A 20,046-nucleotide genomic window follows, 5' to 3' on the forward strand; every position below is an offset into this window, starting at 1 on the left:
CAGTAGTAATGCATCGTATTTTTGCTTGAATCTCTGAAGTTACAATTGCACAACATCCTCTGGGAGGCTGTTCCACAGTCCAATGATGAGGAATAAAGGACCTCTGGAACTGAGAAGTTTGACAGTGAGACACATTTACTGCATACTGGTGCTGCTGTTCAGAGAATCTAGTTGCTCTCGACAGATAACGGGAATCAGGGATCAATTGTGAATGTGAAATCTCTCTGTTGAAATACAACTTAAGGAAAAGTGACAAACAAGAGACCATCCATCGATGGTCCAAGTCATAACTGCTACTATTAGGAGACAGAAACCTACCACCATGAACCACTCTATCTAAAAGAGATAAATTTCTGGCAGAAGCAGACATCCACACTGAAGAACAGTATTCGTGAATAGGGATATGAAAATATGCATCTTGCATGTCTACGGAGATCATCCAATCCCTGACAGATGGGAGTAAGAACCGATTGTGTTGTTTCCATTTTGAATTTTGTCTTCTCTACGAAGGCATTCAAAGCACTCACGTCTAGCACTGTGCTCCATCCCCTGAAGACTTGGGCACTACGAAGAGTCAATTGTAACACCCCATGGACTTGGTGTTCCTAACTAATTCTATGGCCTTCTTGCTGATGAGAGAGGAAACCTCCTCTGAGAGGGCCAAATACCTCTCCAAGCCATCGGAATAAGCCGTCAATGCAGTGGGAGTAGTGGTCAAGGGAGGCCTCTTCCTGAGGGGGATAGAATAACGCTCCTTGAGTATTTTGACTACCCACTGACCTGCCCCTCTTGAACTCCATCTCCCCTAGAAGAGGAGCAGCCTCACACCCACTAGGGCATGGAGGACTGAGGTCTCACTTGCTGGTTGAAGATTTAGTTGATGATTTCTTGATGGCTCGGTGTGTGAACCTAACGGATCCTCTGGGCCCAGATTGAGATCTCTGTCTCCCCCCCCTCCCCCCAACCAAAAGGGCCTAGAAAGCAGAGGAGAGGAAGTCCTGGTGGGTACTGTGGACCAATCTCTGTCACTTCGTCGACTGTGTTAAGAGATCCTGTGTGGACTTCTTATGAAGGCTAGAAATAATCTTGCTAATGGTTGTCCTTGGCAAAAGATGATGTTCGTCTAGCGGGAAAAATAAAAGCACTGACTTTTGGGACAAAGTAACACCTTTAGACGTAAAGGAAACCCAAAGTTCCCTTTTCTTGAGCATGCCCATTGTGTAAAGCAAAGCAATCTCCTGTGAACTGTCCCTAACTGCTTTGTCCAAACAGGAGAGAAACCCAAAAGTTCCAATGAGTAATCAGGTGGAAGCAATGGCTCTTGAACTTTCTTGGCAAGAGCACCTAAACACCAGTCCATGAAACTTAATACTTCAAAAGTCTTAAAAAGACTTTTCAGGAGGTGGTCTATCTCATGTCGAAAAGAAGACCTTCGCTGATTATAGCATGGATCTACGGCCTGCGTCAATGAGACCAGAGAAGACCCCCTGGTAGGAGGCAGCCACTCCCAGGGAAGGAGTTTTCCCAGTAACATACAACATGTAGCGAAACCTAGAAAGACGAGAAGGAGGGACACTAAAGCAAGCCTTCCCCTGTTCTATCTTCTCGGAAAGCCAGTTCTCCACTTCACTAAGAGCCTTCTTGGATGAGGACGAGAGAACCAACTTGGGTAGTCCAGCAGTGTCCAAAGGCTGACTACTCATCATGAAAGATGAAGCCAGGGATGAGGGAGTTGCAGGCAAGAGGAATTCGGAGAAATTCTGGTGTCAAAACTTCATAAGTGAAGCATAAGGATTCAGTGGAGAATCTTGATCTAAATCCTCTTTTTCAGATAAAACCAGAGACAAGGGGACATCCGATGGAGGTGCCTTAGCAGTGGATGGTCTGTGAAGCTGAAGAATGTTATCCAACTTAGCTGAATCCAAACTTGAAGCGGGATGACAATTCGTCGCTGAACTAGACAAAGCTGGCGCTTGAAGCTTAGAAGCCGGCATCAAAACACTGGTTGGTTCCCCCGAAGCACTGGCAGCAGGAGGAGGAGACGATGCACTATGATGAGTCGGAGCTCTAACACAAGCGGCAGCGTCAGGGAAATCGGGCGCTGTAGGGCGCTCAGGCACTGCAGATGGTTTGTGCGGTACAGGCAGTTTGGGAGCTACAGGCAGTTTTGGCGCTACAGGCAGTTCGAGCGCTACGGGCAGTTCATGTGCTTCAGGAGGCTTAAGCTCTGCAGGAAGCTTAGCCGATTCAGGGCAATTAATTGAAGGCAGGTGTTCAAGTAATATACTGCACTCGGTCGCTACTGGGTCCTCGCTTGAATCTGGGTGCTTAAACAAAGAACTTCATTGTACACTAGAAGTGGGGGCTTGGAATCAGAAAGAAGATGCTTCATAGATGAAGAGGAGTGACTCAAAGCTTGTTCCTAGCATCCAGGAGAGGAGAAACGTTCAGGGCTGTTCCGCTTACTGCAAGAGGATTGAGGACTAAGAGGAGGCTTCCTTAACCTTTTGCTGGGGAGTCAAGGAGCTAGATCCTTGGAAGAAGAACACCGCTTCAAGGGATGAGACTTGTCGGGAAAGAGCCATTGATGCTTATGGTACGGCAAAGAATCTCCCGAACTAGACGAGAGCTAATGCATGTCCGAGATGCCTTTCCAGTGGCTGTCTCTTGACGCAAGCTGGGATGCAACCTGTTGGTCCGAGGGGGTGACTGCTCTTGGGAAGACCCCACTGACCTCCCATGGGCTAACGGTATGCTTCCTCCCTGGTTCAGGGGGTAAGGCAGTGGCCGATGCCTAGGAGGATCAGCAGGACGAACAGCCACCTCCTCCACTAACACTTCACTTTCACTTTTCTTGTCAAACTTATCCATAAGTACATGCACCGATGCCCCTAATTGGGCCACAATACCTACCACCATATTAATTCTCTGTTCAAATTTATTTTCCATGCTGGTGAAGCGATCAGGCTCAGAAGTGTGAAAATCAGAAGCAGGAGTAGATGGTCTAGGAGTATTTACTGATACAGGGGAAACAGGAACAACAAGATGAGATATAGCAGGAATAACTAGATCGTTAGATCTAGGAGTCATCTGACTAGCTAATTTCTCCCCAGCTTTGGCCTCTGTCTCCCTCTTGCTATCTCTCTCCAATTTATTCAAATGAGAAGTCAAAGTCTTCCATTTATGTTCGTCCCAATCCCTGCACTCATCACGTGTCAAATCAATGGCACAAACTTGCCTTTGCAATTTGTGCACAGGGTATGAGAGTCATAGGCAACTTTTGTCAACCAGGTATTGCAGTCATTGCTGCAATACTGAAAACTGGAAGAGCTAGTGTCTAACATACTAACTAGTTAAAATGTCATAATCAATAACAAAAAACCAATCAAGAAAAAACAATGCCAAAAGGCTACCATACAAAGAATACTTCACTGGATGAGAAAAAACACAATGGTCAAAACCAAGCTGCTTAGTCACACAATGTGTGAACGATACCAGCAGCAGAAACAAATTGGTCCATTGGCTTAGTTGTCCCTCTCTCTCATCCCGAAAGTGGGCGGGTCTTGTCACCTACACGAAAACAAAAGAATCGCTACCATGAATTTCAAAATTTAAGCTGCCATTTGAGTAGAAACTCTTATCTAAGTAATTACTGGGTAAGTTACTTATATAAAAATACTGATTGACAGATATGTCCATCTCAATGATGCAATGATCAGAAGTGTGTATATATTCACAGCCCTTTGACTCCAAAGTAGCTGGAACATTTGTGAATATGAGGTCTAATCTATTACCAGAAATGTGTGGGGGTTCTTCAATTAGCTGGACAAAACTGGAGGATACCAGAGCTCAAGAGAAGACCGGCCATGTTGATCTGTCGAATTTGAATTGAGCCACTCACTGAGCTTTGCATTACAGTCTTCACAAATAATGACTGAAGCATTTGAATCCTGTGACTGAGCCATACTAATCCTTTCCAAAAGACAGTCATATATAATATAGATTGTGGTAAACAGCAAATATGTAAACATCGTAGAACTTACTGAAAATTTTAAACAAAAACTTCGTGGCACTACGCTCCAAATTTTTCTGACGATAAATAGGTCTCAGACTGAGTGTATATGGCCATACCTTGTGCATGTGGGATGTTATGACAATAAATAAAATCAGGGTCATCAAACCCTGGAATTAAAAACTTAACCTTTGATTTGTTACTACTTACAAGAGTCTCAGACAAAAACTCCGAATCACAGTTACTGGCACAACTCTGGAGATCAAGAAAATTTGACCTTAGCCATGGATATTTGAATAGAGTACTTTTCATTTTTTTTTACTCTAATGAGTAACAGGCCCAGGGTTCAGCTCAACGTCTCCTGAATTAAAATTAACAACATAAAATCAGTATTAAAACTTATAAATAGACTCATAGCAATAACAGTACTGTAAAAATCAATAGAACAATAAACAACAATACCATCAAGAACAACAGCATTTACATGATTTACAAAAATTCTGTTGAGAGTATAAATAAACGTCACCATACGTCATTGAAAAAATGCCAGAAGCAACTGGTTAACAAGTTGGGGACGGCACACCTCATAAAGCAAAAGAAATCCGCCAGGTTTGCCACAACAACTGGGAAGGAGAGTCTGGATGGATTTAGAAATAAAACACTTAGAAGGAAAAGATAAAGTAAAGACAAAGGCACTTTCCTGATAATCCACCAAACAAACGTTGCTTTTCATCAGACTGTCCAACATACTTCTTGAAAAAACATCAAAGTGATTGAAAAAGAGGATAAATGCCTGATTGTACCCTCAGGCAAGGGAACCTAAACCCAAGACCATGGAAGGCCACAGAACAATGGTTATGGCACGGTCCAAGGTTGGAAAAAAAGGTTTGTATTTATAGTAGCCTTTTCTTAGAAGGGTTGCTTACCAAGGCTAAAGAGTTCCTTCTACCCAATGGTTCGATTTCAGAGTGTAATCCTCCTGGAAGAGTTGCCTGCCAAGGCTAAAGAGTCCCTTCTACCCAATGGTTCGTTTTCAGTGTCCTCCTCCTGGAAGAGTTGCCTGCCAAGGCTAAAGAGTCTCTTCTACCCTAACTCACGTAGGCAGGGACAGCACACCCTGAAGTGAATGTTACTAAGAAAAGCCTCATTAACCCGCTCCCATCTACTGGCAGAACAAACTGTCATAACTATGGGAACCCATGAGTGGTATGCAGCAGCAACATGAGTATCATGTATTACCTACTCCGACAAAAACAGTTGGTCTTTCTTTCGTAGATGGCCTCATTTCCTATTTGAGTACAAGCAAAGACTAAATACACTTGATTAACCCTCCAAAATACTTATTACAATAAGTTCACTTCTTACAATCACCAAATTAAATAATACCAATGGTTGTGATGATGAGTGTGAGTTATTTTCCTTATGGAGAGTAAAAATAAAGCCATTAAAGAAAGGTTTAATGGATAATGCAGTAAGAATTCCTATAAGTTTTGAAGTCCCATTTAGTTTTTTTTATGTCTCTTTTGCTACCTCTAAGTTATATCTTACCTATTACATATGATACAGGTTCACAAATGGTGAGTATGATTGACTGATTTATGGCTACTGAAACTGGTGTTGCAATCTGGTGAGTGTGAACCAATGTTGCATGTATTAGGCTAGTCACTTTTTGGCAAAGCTTTAAATCTCCTTATTCTTCACCTCGCATTCATATTCATAATTGAACTCTAAATTAAATTTGTTAATACCTATATTTGCAGAAATGCTTTAACACTTGCCATATAACCTCCACTTAATGTGAACATCACTGTTATTATAATGTATAGGGTAAATGGGAGGGGGTCCAGGGATCTACACATTGAGCACCTTAGGTTAGTTTAGACAAGTCTTAAGTTTTTGTGACTTTGAAACCTGAGGGTTTTCTTACTATATAATTTTGACTTGTGCCACTTCTTCTTGCTGTCTGGGCCAAGAGTTCTCCAAACAGTGTGTAGTTACATGAGAACGTTGCTGTGCATACATATGGTGACATTGTCAGCTTGACCAACTAGTACAGTCTTTGACTGTCTCTGGTATTAGTGTACTCCCGACAAATAATCAACTACTTCTATAATATGTACAATATATAATTAATAACAATTGATACAAAGTTGATTCATTGTATCTTAAACTTCTATTCTTACTATATACTTTGACATTACGGTTTCATATCTTCTCGTCTTGCTCCCTTTAGAACTTTAATACTTTGTCCTCCAGAAAAGACCACACAATTTCAAAATGGTAGGCAATGCCATCGAGATAAGCCTACTTTATGTTCGCTCTCTTGTATAGCCAACATGGAATAAAATGGCTAGGAGGCAAGATAAATTGCCCGATTTTTCTAATGCTTACTGTTTTATTCATTGGAGGATAGCATGAGTGAAAAAAATAAGATATCTCTTCTGTCGGTATCAAGGACCAAAAAAACAGGAGATGCTATATAACATCCAGCAACGTATGCTGGTAAGATGTTCTGACTGAGCAAACCAAAGCTTAAAACAATACCTTTGTTTTCCGGCACATGGCAGTACAGTACGGCAGTGTTTATTTTTTTTCTACTTTAGAGCAATTCGCTTAACACCCTAAAACATAAAACATCAATATTTGAAAAAAATCATTTTCAGGTAACGCAGGTAAGTGGCTCTATTGTTTAGTATATCACAAAATATATACATATAAGTGTTTGTTGGCTTTATATCCGATACTCTCGAAATACCAGTGTTTTGGTTTTTCAGTACACTTTCATTTCATCAATTTACAGGGTTTTGCCTTCAGTCATGGCTTTGCCATTATGGATTGTATTATGATAGATATTACACACACACACATACACACACACACATTATATATATATATATATATATATATATATATATATATATATATATATATATATATATATATATATATATATATATATATATATATGTATATGTATATGTATATGTATATGTATATGTATATGTATATGTATATGTATATATATATATAATATATATATATATATATATATATATATATATATATATATATATATATATATATATATATATATATATATATATATATATATATATATATATATATATATATATATATATATATATATATATATATATATATATATATGTGTGTGTGTGTGTGTGTGTGTGTGTGTATATATGTATATATATATATATATATATATATATATATATATATATATATATATATATATATATATATATATATATATATATATAATATACATAATTTTCAATATTCAATAAAAGAACTTTTAGGATATTTGAAGAATTAATGAACTTTTGTAATAGACATAACAACTGAAACATGAGAACTGTCAAAAAAAGATTTATCTCATTCACTTAATGATATCAGTCATAAGGATGATTTATTACAATCAGCATCACCTCTATAGGATATCATAAGTCTCAATAAGAGACCAACAAATCTTGAGTTACTATGCAAATAAGATCAGACTGCTATTCTAGCGGCCTAACTCGTTTGTGGAATATGGGTGGCATCTATAAACTTATGTTGATAATTTAAGCTCCTTTACTTATCCAGTATTCAAATGAAGATCATTATCAACAAATTAAGGTTAATTATGACTGTTGGGGCAGGCTAATGGGCAGTTGGGTTACGGGTATAATTAACATTACTCCAAATCAGGTTAGGTTGAAAAGTTATTTCTTTCTGTCAAGTAGGTCCCAGTAGCTTTTGGTGTATCCCATCTTTTACAGTCCTCACAGTTCGATTTGACTGAGGAATAAGCCCAACATCAAGTACATCTGGCATAGGCTAGGTTAGGTTAGGATGCATTCCTGTAATTGCCCTTCTCACATCGTGCACTGATTACCTTATGATTTAAGCATTTCTTGACATTTTCATTATAGCAGTTTACTCAGTTTTGCTCTACCCCTCACAAAATACCTGGTTCCCACGTGTCAGCACTTCACTTGCAGTCACACCTCTGTACTGACTGGACATGTAATAAAGCACTGGAGTGTCCCACGGGTTTCCTTTTGCCTCCAACACTGGCTAAATGCATGATATACAAAATGACCAGTCTGATATGATTATGGGGTAAAGTTTAACTTCAATACTAGCCCCTGTATTACAAAAGCCATGTTTAATACCATCCCTGCAGGTATGAATGTTAATACAAGAATAAATAATTGGTAACAGTAAATATACATATTAAGGAGATCTAAGAATAAAACAAAAATCTCCAGTACTGAAGACGGGTATAAGGATAAAATAGTACCAAGATCGGATTTTAATTTAGAATGAAAATGTATCATATATTTAAGCCCTCACCTTTTTTCTCGACATACCTGATACTGATTATACAAACCATGCAACTTTTAAATATATATATATTTTTTGTGTAAACTTTATAATTCCTCTACGCTCCGTACAGTACACTTGTTTTTGGGTTTCTCCTAGCCAAATGACTCCTGATTACACTATTGCTCACCGCACTTAGTTTTATCACATAGAGGGGAAGGGAAATATAAACGTTTAGTACTTATGGTGTCCTAAAGAAAAATACTGAACATGTTATTGGTGTCATAGGTTTTCCACTGGATCACGAAATACCGACTTTTAGGGAGTTTCGAGGACAGTCCTTAGGTGTCCTGCAGCATAGGCTAAAGTAAGCTGATCAGTGACTAACCTATCTATATTCATAATTACATATGCAGTGAAACATTCCTTTAACTCATGTAAGACAGTTCAAACTAACTTACGTATGCATAAAGGGGAGTGAACTACAGCAATTACGGAAACGATGACGGAACTAAGACGTACACAACTACCTTATACGTCCGTGTGGCGCGACTCTTTCAGCCGTGTGCCGTGTCCACTCCAAGGTTCCAATAATGTACTGAGTAACTGAAAACTATTTCAGATTTTCAGTTGATTTTGTTTTTGTGAATCTTGATACATTTCACAGTATTGGGAGTTGTGATGACACGTGAGCTTTTACAAATACCATAGATAATCATTCGAAATATCTGTCCACCAGATTCAGTGGAATGCATAGCTCAAAAAAGAGAGGTTTTAATTGAAAGCCCATTCGTTATGTTAACTAAGGTATATATGGTAGTGTGGTTATTATTTCATGAACTTACATATAAAATTTTAATTTTTACTTTAAGCAGTTGATAAAAATACAGTACTTTGAAAAAAAATGGCTGATAAAATAATAAATAAAAAATGTAATAAATAACTGTGTTTATGAAAAAGATCGTCTCTATTCTTAAAGCAAACTACAGTAGTTTTCGTTTTAGAATATACTGTACAACCGAAAATTAAAAATGAAGAAGACGACATTCTAAAGGAGAAACCAAACTAAAAAGAAGCCCAGTAACAGTGTGAAATAATATCTGACTAAATAGTAATTAATATCGTTGAAATCTTCGAATTTCAGCGAACTTACACAAGAAATACATATTTACAACTTGATTGTTTTTGTCATCTAATCCATTTGACAATTTCATTTGATTTTCGTATTCTATTTTAGGCTTGTTCCCCTCTAAAAAAAATCGTAATACTGTTGCTAACTCATTATTCGAGATTCATTAGCCAAATATAAATCACAGAAACTTGTTTAATTAAGCTGGATTATCCCAACACGCGTTCTTGCTTGCTCCTGGGGCAGCCCTATTAAGAATAATCCTTACATAGTAACTGACAACGTTCATGTTCACAGACGATATTGCTTTTAGGTTTAAAACAATCTGAAATATAAATGACAGTCGATAGTTATTCACCTTCCGTCTAAGTATAATTCAGGCAATGAAGTCTAGGTGATGAGCCGATTAATTTTTTTAGCATTTATTAATTTTAGGTGGACTATCGTGCCGTTGTGGCCACGTCCGTTGTTTGTGTATGGCTCCGCCTTGATGCGACGCGAGACGGGTTCGGAAAGATGAGTATAAATCACAATACATGACTGAGAGCATCCCAATTCAGGGAAATACATTCTGCAGATGACGTTATCCTGTTTAAATTCTTGGTGGGTGAGTGCGCTGTTCTGTTTCCTTTTTCTAAAATCATAAAACTAGTTAATTTTATACGGTGAGCAGATTTGGCAGTGATAATTCTTGTCGATGTTATAACACTCTTAATTCTGGAAGATGACGGTGGTAATACTGAGGACAGTGACATCTTTGAAGTACAGGGAACCAAAATATATGAAAACTGTGAAAAGGGAGTTCACTCATAGCAGTTTGATAACAATCTGAAAGCAAGTCGACTGATAAGTCAAGAGATTCAAGCGTTAGTATGTTTTCTTATGAGCAAAACTTTTGGCATTAACTTAGGCTGGAAATGTCTTAGTAGTCCAAGTTCCAAACTAAGATTTTTGCACGGCCTTGTTTTGTGGTCTGCCTAATGCTTTTTGACTGATTTCCCCTATTTTGATGGTGCTGAATTCAAATCTGAATGATGCCACTCTAGCATCCTTGAGGATTTTGAGATATTCAAGATGGCCGCCTATATGGCCGCTGTACTTTGTAATTTTTCTTTTATTGACAATATTCTGGCTAAACTGTCATTATAAAAGGTAAAACTTGGCAAGGTCATGTTACAAGGACCAGTTTTCATGCTCTGATGAGCAGATAACAACTGGTCATCATAATTATACTCAATTATTTTTGTAAAATTTTATATAATGTTTGTTTATTCAGAATAAAATAAGAAATATTGATCATATGATATATGATATCTATTTTTATAAAATCTATTTTGAATATTTTTAGGAAGTTAAATGCAAGAAATTGAATTGAACATGTCATAGCTTTGAATAAACACAAAATCATATTCTATATCAAATTATATTCTAAAACGTTTCCATTTGCAAAAATAGATTTTTTCTTTATTTTGTAGAACCGCAACTTGACAAAATGGCTGAATGTTCCTCCAATTGTGGAACATCTGGAGCACCACTGACTACTGCTGGTAAACAACGCATATAGAAAATAAATGAACCCAGTAAGATACGAGGAGATGGTCTTGGTGATATTCTTCAAATGGAATGATAGTTCAAATCTGATAATAAACTGTCATCGCAATTGCGTGTCTTCATATACATTAATCGTCATCTGAAACGACAATCATCTAAGTTACCTACAAAGGAAAATGGGAAGGGGATGAAGGGGAAACAGGAGGGGGTGGAGGAGGAAGGGGTAGGGGAATGGAAGGGACGGAAAGGGAAGGTGGCAGGGGAGGGGGAAGTGGGAGGTGAGGGAAAGGGAGGGGAAGGGGGAAGGGGGAAGGGAAGGGGATGGAAGGGGAAGGGAAGGGGATGGAAGAGGGAAGGGGAGGACAGCTAAATTAACACTTGATGGTGTGCTCCGGAGGGGAAGGGGAAGGGGAATAGGGAGGGGAGAAGAGGGGGAAGGGAAAGGGAAGGGGAGTGAAGGTTGAAGTGGAAGGGGATGGAAGAGTGAAGGGGAAGGGAAGCTGGAAGGTGAGGGGGAGGACACAGCTAAATTAACACTTGATCGTGTGCTTGGGGAGGGGGAGGGAAGGGGAGGGGATGACAGAGGGAAGAGGGAGGAGGAGGAGGCGGACACAGCTAAATTAACATTTGACTGCATACTCCGGAAGGGGGAAGGGAGAGGAGCATGGGAGGTGGGAGGACACAGCTAAATTAACACTTGATAGTAAGGTATGCTCCGGAAGGGGAAGGGGACAGGGAGAGGTATGGAAGAGGGAAGGGGTGGGGGAGGACACAGCTAAATTACACTTGATTGTATGCTCCGGAAGGGGAAGGGGACAGGGAGGGGTATGGAAGAGGGAAGGGGGTGAGGGAGGACACAGCTAAATGATAGTAAGGTATGGAAGGGGGGGACAGGGAGAGGTGGAAGAGGGAGGGTGGGGGGAGGACACAGCTAAATTAACTTGATTGTATGTTGAAGGGGAAGGGGACAGGGAGGGGTATGGAAGAGGGAAGGGGGTGAGGAGGACATGCTTAACACTTGATAGTAAGGTATGTCTGAAGGGAAGGGGACAGGGAGAGGTATGGAAGAGGGAAGGGGGTGGGGAGGACACAGCTAAATTACACTTGATTGTATGCTCCGGAAGGGGAAGGGGACAGGGAGGGGTATGGAAGAGGGAAGGGGTGAGGGAGGACACAGCTAAATTAACACTTGATAGCAAGGTATGCTCCGGAAAGGGAAGGGGTCAGGGAGGGGTATGGAAGTGGGAAGGGGTGGGGGAGGACACAGCTAAATTATGCTTGATAGTATGCTCCGGAAGGGGGAGGAGGAGGGGATGGAAGAAGGAAGGGGAGGGTGACACAGCTAAATTAACACTTGATTGTGTGCTTTGGAAGGGGGAAGGGGAAGGGGATGGAAGAGTGAAGGGGGAGGGAAGAGGGAAGGGGAGGGAAGAGGAAGGCCACATCTAAATTAACACTTGATCATGTACTGGGGGAGGGGGAGGGCGAGGGGAGGAAGAAGGGGATGGAAGAGGGAAGGGGAGGAAGGACACAGCTAAATTAACACTTTGGAAGGGGGAGGGGAGAGGGAAATTTCAAGTCCATTAGACGAAGGGAACAGGTCGAAAATTGAGTTACAAGATTTGATCCAGACAGGCAGACAGACAGACAGACACAGCAGTCAAGTTAAATAAAAGCATGTAAAAAGGAGTCGGCCCATGCAAGATGCAACAGTCATTTCAACATGCTGAAAGGATGACGGGACAGGCCAGTCTAAACAGGACTGGCATCAATAGCCCCCCATACATGGTAAAATTTAGACTGGCTGGTTTGTGCCAGTCACTATGAAATCAGTGCACCAGTCACGTATGTGTATGGCCAGCTTAAGGTACAATCTAACTAAAGGTGGTTCTGGTCAAACCTACCCTGTTGAATAGGCTCCTAAACTAAACTTTATACCCACAGCTGACAGTTGGTGTTTTTGGAAAACAAGCCAGCTCTCTGGCTTCCCTCCCTAAACTGCTTTACAAAGAGAAAGCTTTGGTCCTTTCTGTTTTTATATATTTCTACTAAATAAAGGAAGAAAGGTCAAACAGAGTAATATTTATAATAGCTCCCCCCCTTAAAAAGGCCTTCACTCGCTTTCAGGCGTGAAGGTCTGTGCTAACCAAGCCAATTGGCTTGATTACTTTACTCTTTTCCCCTGAACAGATTTGTCCCTTGCAATACAACTAGCTAAGGATCTACCTGACTATAGAATGGGATATGAGCTTTAATCACTTACTTCTACAGACTCCTAACACTACTTAAAGGTGTTTACGGACATTTACATGCTACCTCTGATGATCATGATATTCAGTCCTAGCCAAATGGCGTACATTCAATGGTATCTTCTATGACATAACCTATTAGAACACTGCCATAACACAACATAAAGGACAATGAACTAGCTAAGTTACAATATTCTTACAAGTATACAATAACTGTAAACAAAAACATAACCTGAATTCTTTAAATGAGGTTTTCCTTATAGGGTAAATGTGTGCCTCATCTGAGGTACTATGTCATGCATGTCATGAGCTCAGTGGCTCTATTCACAATAGTTATGATTACTGGCTTCCCAATCATGATATACTTACGTGGTTACTGCTGCTCGTTGCAAGGGTTAAATGACAAGGTTACTAGTACTACATACTCAATCTGGTCTAGGCTGTTGCTAAGACAGAGATCATGCCAGCTACCTCCTCTGGGCAGGAGCCAGGATCACTCTGAGATGGAGAGGCACTGTGCCAAGAGGGCACGAGTGCCAGGATGAGCTCGTGGCTCTTGCAACTACTTAAATCTCTTCCGCCCCTTCTTCTTCTTCTTCGGGTTCCTCCAAGGCCTATTTTTGTCAGTCCTAGGAGGTGGTGAGGGCACCGACACTGGGGAAAGGCCAGAAGGGCTAGCAGGCACAAAGTCAGGGGTAACCTCAGAGGCTACAGGAGGGCTCCCTATTCCGGCTGCTGTAACAACCAGAGCAAGAGCGGTCTCAACATCTGCGTCCGGGGAGGCCAGTTTCTGGTCTCCCAGAGAAGGTGTAGCAGTTTGATCCACCAGGGGACGGATTTGGTGAGGAAGAAGTGTTGGGTGCCAGAGGCTCACAGGTTGCTAAGATTAGTGCAGCGACAGATCCTGGATCTCTTGGAGGAGGATCCGTCTCATGATCTGGATCGGGCACAGGGTTCTCTTCTAGTGGTGGCTCAACATCTGAGGTGTACGGAGCGTGGCACTGCTCAGAGCTCGCAAGTGGCACTGGCAGTGATTGATGGTCAGGCATGCCTGACGAGGGGTCCAGAAGTGCAACACCTCGTGGATGGCTTGAGTTGGGCTGAGACAGAGATTCCTGTCCCAGCTGGAGGTCAGAGTTTCTTGGAAAGTCTTATTTTGGAGCGTCCACTGGGTGTTGCTTATTTGGGCAACCCTCCCAATTAGTGGAGTGGCTTGTCACCTTGCATGCTCTACAGTGGTACTGCTTCTCTTAAACGTCCTTTCATGGAGAGGGACGACCTCGTTGCTGACTGTCCTTTTGTGGAGAGGGAGGACTTGGCCTAGAATTGTTTTGCATGTGCCCTTTCCGCTGACTACTTTGGTGCGGGGAAAGTGGTTCTTCTTCTTGTGGTGGCACACCAGTCAAAGTAGCTGTGCCTTAATTTGGTGATCCTACAGCCGGGGCCTCCCTGGAAGAGGTAGTGTGCCTGCAAAGTGGTGTTGGGGAAGGGCTCCCCCAGAGGAAGTCCGAACCAACAGGAAATCCACTTGGGGCCTAATTCCATTCACCACACCAGGGTGGTGAAGTAGCGTGCCCCAAGGAGCTTGACTGTGGGAAGGGTTGTGGTGTGGCTCTCTATCCATTTCATCTCCCACCGAGTTTGTTTGTCAACCGTGGCACTGGCTGCCACTTGGGCCCTGGAAATTAGGCTAACGTTGGCTGCTGTGTATACAGTGACCAGTAGAGCCACAGGCAGGCTAGAGCCATTAGGGGGTGCCACCGAGATGAACTGGGTATCCAGCCTCTCAGGGTGAAGTATCTTCTGCGGCCCGGCCACGGAGAATGAGGTGCTAATTAAGTTGATGAACTTGGTGGCTGGGACATGATTTAGGCAGGTTGGATGTCCAACACTATAGTGGCCGGCAGCACCACAGGATCGGCAAGAGCCTTTTGTAGGGGCTCGGTGACCTGTGATGACTGTTGGTGGAGAGGGTTGAGAGGACATAGAGGGAGAGGAGTTCTGGTTGTTAGTAGAAGGCTGCTTATTGTTGCCCAACTTGTAGTGGCAGTCAGATTCAGTGTGCCCCAACTTCTTACAGTCGGTGCATGTAGGCTTGCTAGGCAGTCCACTCTTCAGGTGAGCCAAGCCTGAGAGGTACCCGGGTGTCACTTGTGCTGTGGGACTGGTTGTAGGTTTCCCACGAATTGGCCATACAGCAGGCTTCCGTAAGTGTGGTGGACTGCTTATCACTGAGATACACAGCAAGGGGCCCAGGCACACATTGGAAAAGATCCTCCAGCATGGTCTGATTAAACAAGTCCTCGAATGCAGTGCACGACAGGGAGTCGAACCAGCGGATACCAGACTGGTTCTTGTGATAGGCCCATTCAGTCCAGGACCACCCTACTTCCTTGGCAAGACCTCAGAACCGCTGTCTCCTTTTCATGATGACCATACAAACTTCTACCATGTTGCCTCTCTGACTCTTCTCCAGTAAGCGGAGGGTTGATTTAGCTTTTCCTTCCATGTGCTTGGCAAGCACTAAGGCCCTCTCCGTCTCAGTGGTGTTGTAGTTTTCAAAGAGCAGCTCTATTTCCTCTGACCATGCTTCTTGCTCTTCCTCAGTCCACTTGGGGACTAAGGAATTAATGCTTGAGATTGGAGCATTTGGTGCCGCAGGTGTGGAGTTGGAGGCTTGTTGGATAGCCATAGCTTCAGCATTTCCCTTTCTTACCTTCTCCAGCTTGAGCTCCCTTTCTTTGAGGGCTAATTCATGCTATCTTCTCTGTTCTTCTCTCGCATCTTCCAGCTGCCTCTGTTTTACTTCATAACTCTGCTGTTCCGCTCTTTCGTCCCTCTCTTGTTTGGCCAAGTCATCCAACTGTTCCTTGACCCACTTGATGGGTTCTGATCCCATGAGACCTGCCTCCTTCCCCTGATCCACGAAGGCTCTGTAATGTTTTGTCGCCATGGTTCTAGTACATAAGGGCGTCTATTTGGGTTGACTGGACATACTTGGGAATTGAGGAAGTGTCCCTCAGATCTGGATGACACTTCAGTGGTGAGGCCCCTTTTCAATGAGGTGGCACTGTGGCTGAGTGTGCTGTGCAAAGGTCACACTGATGGCACAAACAGACTTTTTTGTGGCACTATGGTGCCAGTGCATTCCTAGGAATCAACACTTGTTTTAGAGTACAACTAATTGTACTAAGAGGAAAATGTGCTCTGCCCAAGCAGAGTGTAACTAATAAGTAGGAGAAAAAAGGGAAGGTAAGAAGAAAGAAATAGGTAAGCTCTTCAGTTTGTGTGAGTGCCTCAGATTAGTGGCACTATAAAAAAAAATAAATTTTGGTTGCTTTGGCCCTTGTGGGTGACTAGTTCCCAGTACCAGCTGTGCTACTCCTTTCATGCAGAGGGAGGAAAGGCTAATTTTTATGCTTAAGTCTCGTGACTGACATTTTTTTATAAATGTCGTTAATCTTAACTTATCCTCATCTATCTGTGGGACACAGGTGCTTCTTTTTATTTGTTTTATTTTAATTAATTATTCCTATGTTGGCCCATTCATTCAGTGAAGGCGTGCACTTACACTTCAGAGATATTTTAAAAGCTTATGTGAATGAATAAAAAGTGGAGAGAGAGAGAGAGAGAGAGAGAGAGAGAGAGAGAGAGAGAGAGAGAGAGAGAGAGAGAAGAAAAGTACCCAGCAAGCAAAGTTTGCACTGTCTGAGTAAATAAGTAAAATTGTAAATGCACACTAGCAGGTTTCTTCTTTTTGAAATATTTCTTACTTTGGCTATATTAGGTAATGGGTTGTCTTGCCAATATTAACTTGTCCTATCACCATTGCATCTTACTTCTTAGGCTGATAAGCTGGTTAAATTATGAATTTCTTTTTTTATTTTTTTATATAATTCTTGCAGAAGTGTATTTTGTGTAGGAACTTTTCGTTAAATTTCCTAAGTAATTTATTCCCTGACTAAATTATTAATTTTATTTTACTTGTTGCATTAAATTCTATACTTAGTTTCCCTATAATATTGAAGTATATATTTTTTTTACAAAGATTTGCGAGTATGGTAATGCGTGAGACAAAGTAGTTTGCTAAGTGGAGCAGATGAGGCAGACATGACTCGTGACATCACAAAGGTAAACAGTAACAAACAATAACAACAAGGTTTTAAGATGGCGGCTACTGGTTCTCAGGTAACTCGTTCTTAAAATGTCGGACGGGTCACGTGACTGCACAGCTGATGATTCAAACACAACACCTTACTGGAAGTGAAGTGCAGGAGACCAACTGGCGGAGGAATACACAACCTCCCGCCTTCACAATATTATTACAATAAAAAAGAACAAAACACTCGAATTCCTCTTACAAAATGAATGAAGCTAATGTGGGAATACAAGTTTTAACTTAAAATACCACAAATGCAAATTATTTTAAGACAGACAACTTATATTGGTATGATTTTCTCTTTTTTTTTTTCTTTTTCGGCGCCGAAACTAAACCTTACAGATGTCCACCATGATACAAAGGAATGGACCCGTGACGTCCTTACTGTCCTGATTTACGTTAATGTAAAAGACAAACTATGAAATTAACACTGTTACAGTTCATTGGCGATATTAATGGCAAGGAAATATGATATGATTTCACACAAGTAACGCTCAGTTGAGGGTCTTCTTTCTAGGGCTGACACAGTTGCTGCTTTTTCCAAGAAACCCTTATGGACCTATGTAAATTTGTCCATCCTATCCTGCGAGAGAAGCACTAAGCATATGCCCTCCCAGTACTGTCATGCAATAGCTAACTAGTTCAAAAATTAATATCCTGTATAAATCATTGGCCGGCGAATAGCAAAATATTAAATCTTGACTTGGTAACTTACACGACCTTGACTGGAATGTGGCTGGCTCGGTGTCCGAGCACCGTAAATGTTTCCTTGTTATTGTAAATTGCAAATTATAGCTGCTCTCATTTAATGAGCACTTTCTTACCTACTCTTTTTATTATTATAACAATGGTATTCTTAATAGTACTTACCTTGGCCTGTATCCTAGTTTGGGAGAATTCAGCATGAAATTAATATGACCTGACTTTTTATCTTTGAATTATTGTTTTTATCTTTGTTATTGTTATTGATTCCATGTTCTTTATCCCTGTGAATTAAGTAGAGATCCTGGCAAGGTTGCCATTGTTACATGGGTCATACATCTGATGAGTTTAATTATTGATTACTGTGATTTATATGGCCTTGCTTTACGTAAGACCCACTTAATCCTACCAATTAAGGCTAAAAGTTACCAAAGCAGACCGATAATTAACTTAATTAGATCAGTCGCTATAAAACTAGGTTACTGAATATACTGATTTATTCTGAAAACATGAATTAAACAAATAGCATTTTTCCAACTAGTTTTAACAAAAAGAAAAAAGAATTAAAAACTTGAACTGATATCTTACGGGAGCTAATAACAGTTCCAAGTTCATCCTCCTTTCGACACCAGATATTTCAACATAAATTAGTGGATGACACAATGGCTTGGGCCTCTTGTGACGCACCCATAAGTGGTTGCAAGTGCGTGACTTGGGGACATTTACATACTAATCCTTCTCCAAACAAGAATCTGACCAGGTTCTAAGGCATGCCCGATTCTGGAAGAGACATATCCAGATAACAATTCGATATCAAGGACCTCTCATTTATCATTTATTGACTGCAAGGGATGAATCTTAGATCAAGAATATTATGTTAACACCATGGAGGATAATTTATGCAATCTCACTAGGCAACAAAAATTGTACTTCATATATTTGACTTCTTTAATGGGATATGGTTTTACTATGATTTTCCTTAGTCACTGACTGTTTAAGAGAGAGGGAGACTTGAAACATGAAATAATAGTGATAAGTCTAAAGGAAAGAACTGGGAGTAACTGTCATCTTCAGACATACAGTGGGAGTAGATAATGCAACGATCAACTGCATCAGAAGACCTGGGTCCGTTGAATGGCAATTTCCCTGGCTGTTCAACAAAAGGGGGAAGAACAAAGGGAGGAGAGATACACGGTGCTTGTGCTCTCTATGAAGAATACTTCTGGACTGCCTGAGCTGGGTCAAAATGCATGGGTGCTTGCTTGAAAGACTCCTCTCCCTTAAAGCTTGTGGCAGCGTCTGAAAAATGACAGAAACTAACCAGTACAAAAGTCATAGAAAAGTGAGCTTAAGGTAAAATCTAACTAAAGGCAGTCCTAGTAAAACCTACCCTATTGAATAGGCCCCTAACAAAACTTCATACCCCTAGGTGACAGTTGGTGTTTTTGGAAAACAAGACAGCTCTCTGGCTTCCCTCCCTAAACTGCTTTACAAAGAGATAGCTTTGGTTCTTTCTTTTTTTTTTACATTTCTACTAAATAAAGGAAGAGAGGTCAAACACTGTACATATATATACTGTATATATATATATATATATATATATATATATATATATATATATATATATATATATATATATATGTATATATATGTATATATATATATATATATATATATATATATATATATATATATATATATATATATATATATATATATATATATATATATATATATATATATATATATATATATATATGTATATATATATATATATATATATATATATATATATATATATATATATATATATATATATATATATATATATATATATATATATATATATATATATATATATATATATATATATATATATATATATATATATATATATATATATATATATATATAT

At 40.3% G+C, this 20,046-nt stretch overlaps 1 long non-coding RNA gene across 1 annotated transcript in view; it reads right to left on the reverse strand.

The window, feature by feature from the left end:
* Positions 1-8,934, reverse strand: part of LOC136837217 (uncharacterized) — a 42,615-nt gene extending 33,681 nt beyond the window's left edge. Inside the window, exon 1 of the long non-coding RNA XR_010852633.1 lies at positions 8,803-8,934. This is a non-coding gene — a long non-coding RNA (uncharacterized lncRNA). The remainder of the gene's footprint in view (positions 1-8,802) is intronic.
* Between the last annotated feature and the right edge of the window lie 11,112 nt (positions 8,935-20,046).

This window comes from Macrobrachium rosenbergii, chromosome 58 (genome assembly GCF_040412425.1).
Source record: "Macrobrachium rosenbergii isolate ZJJX-2024 chromosome 58, ASM4041242v1, whole genome shotgun sequence".
Classification (NCBI taxonomy): Eukaryota; Metazoa; Arthropoda; class Malacostraca; order Decapoda; family Palaemonidae; genus Macrobrachium; species Macrobrachium rosenbergii.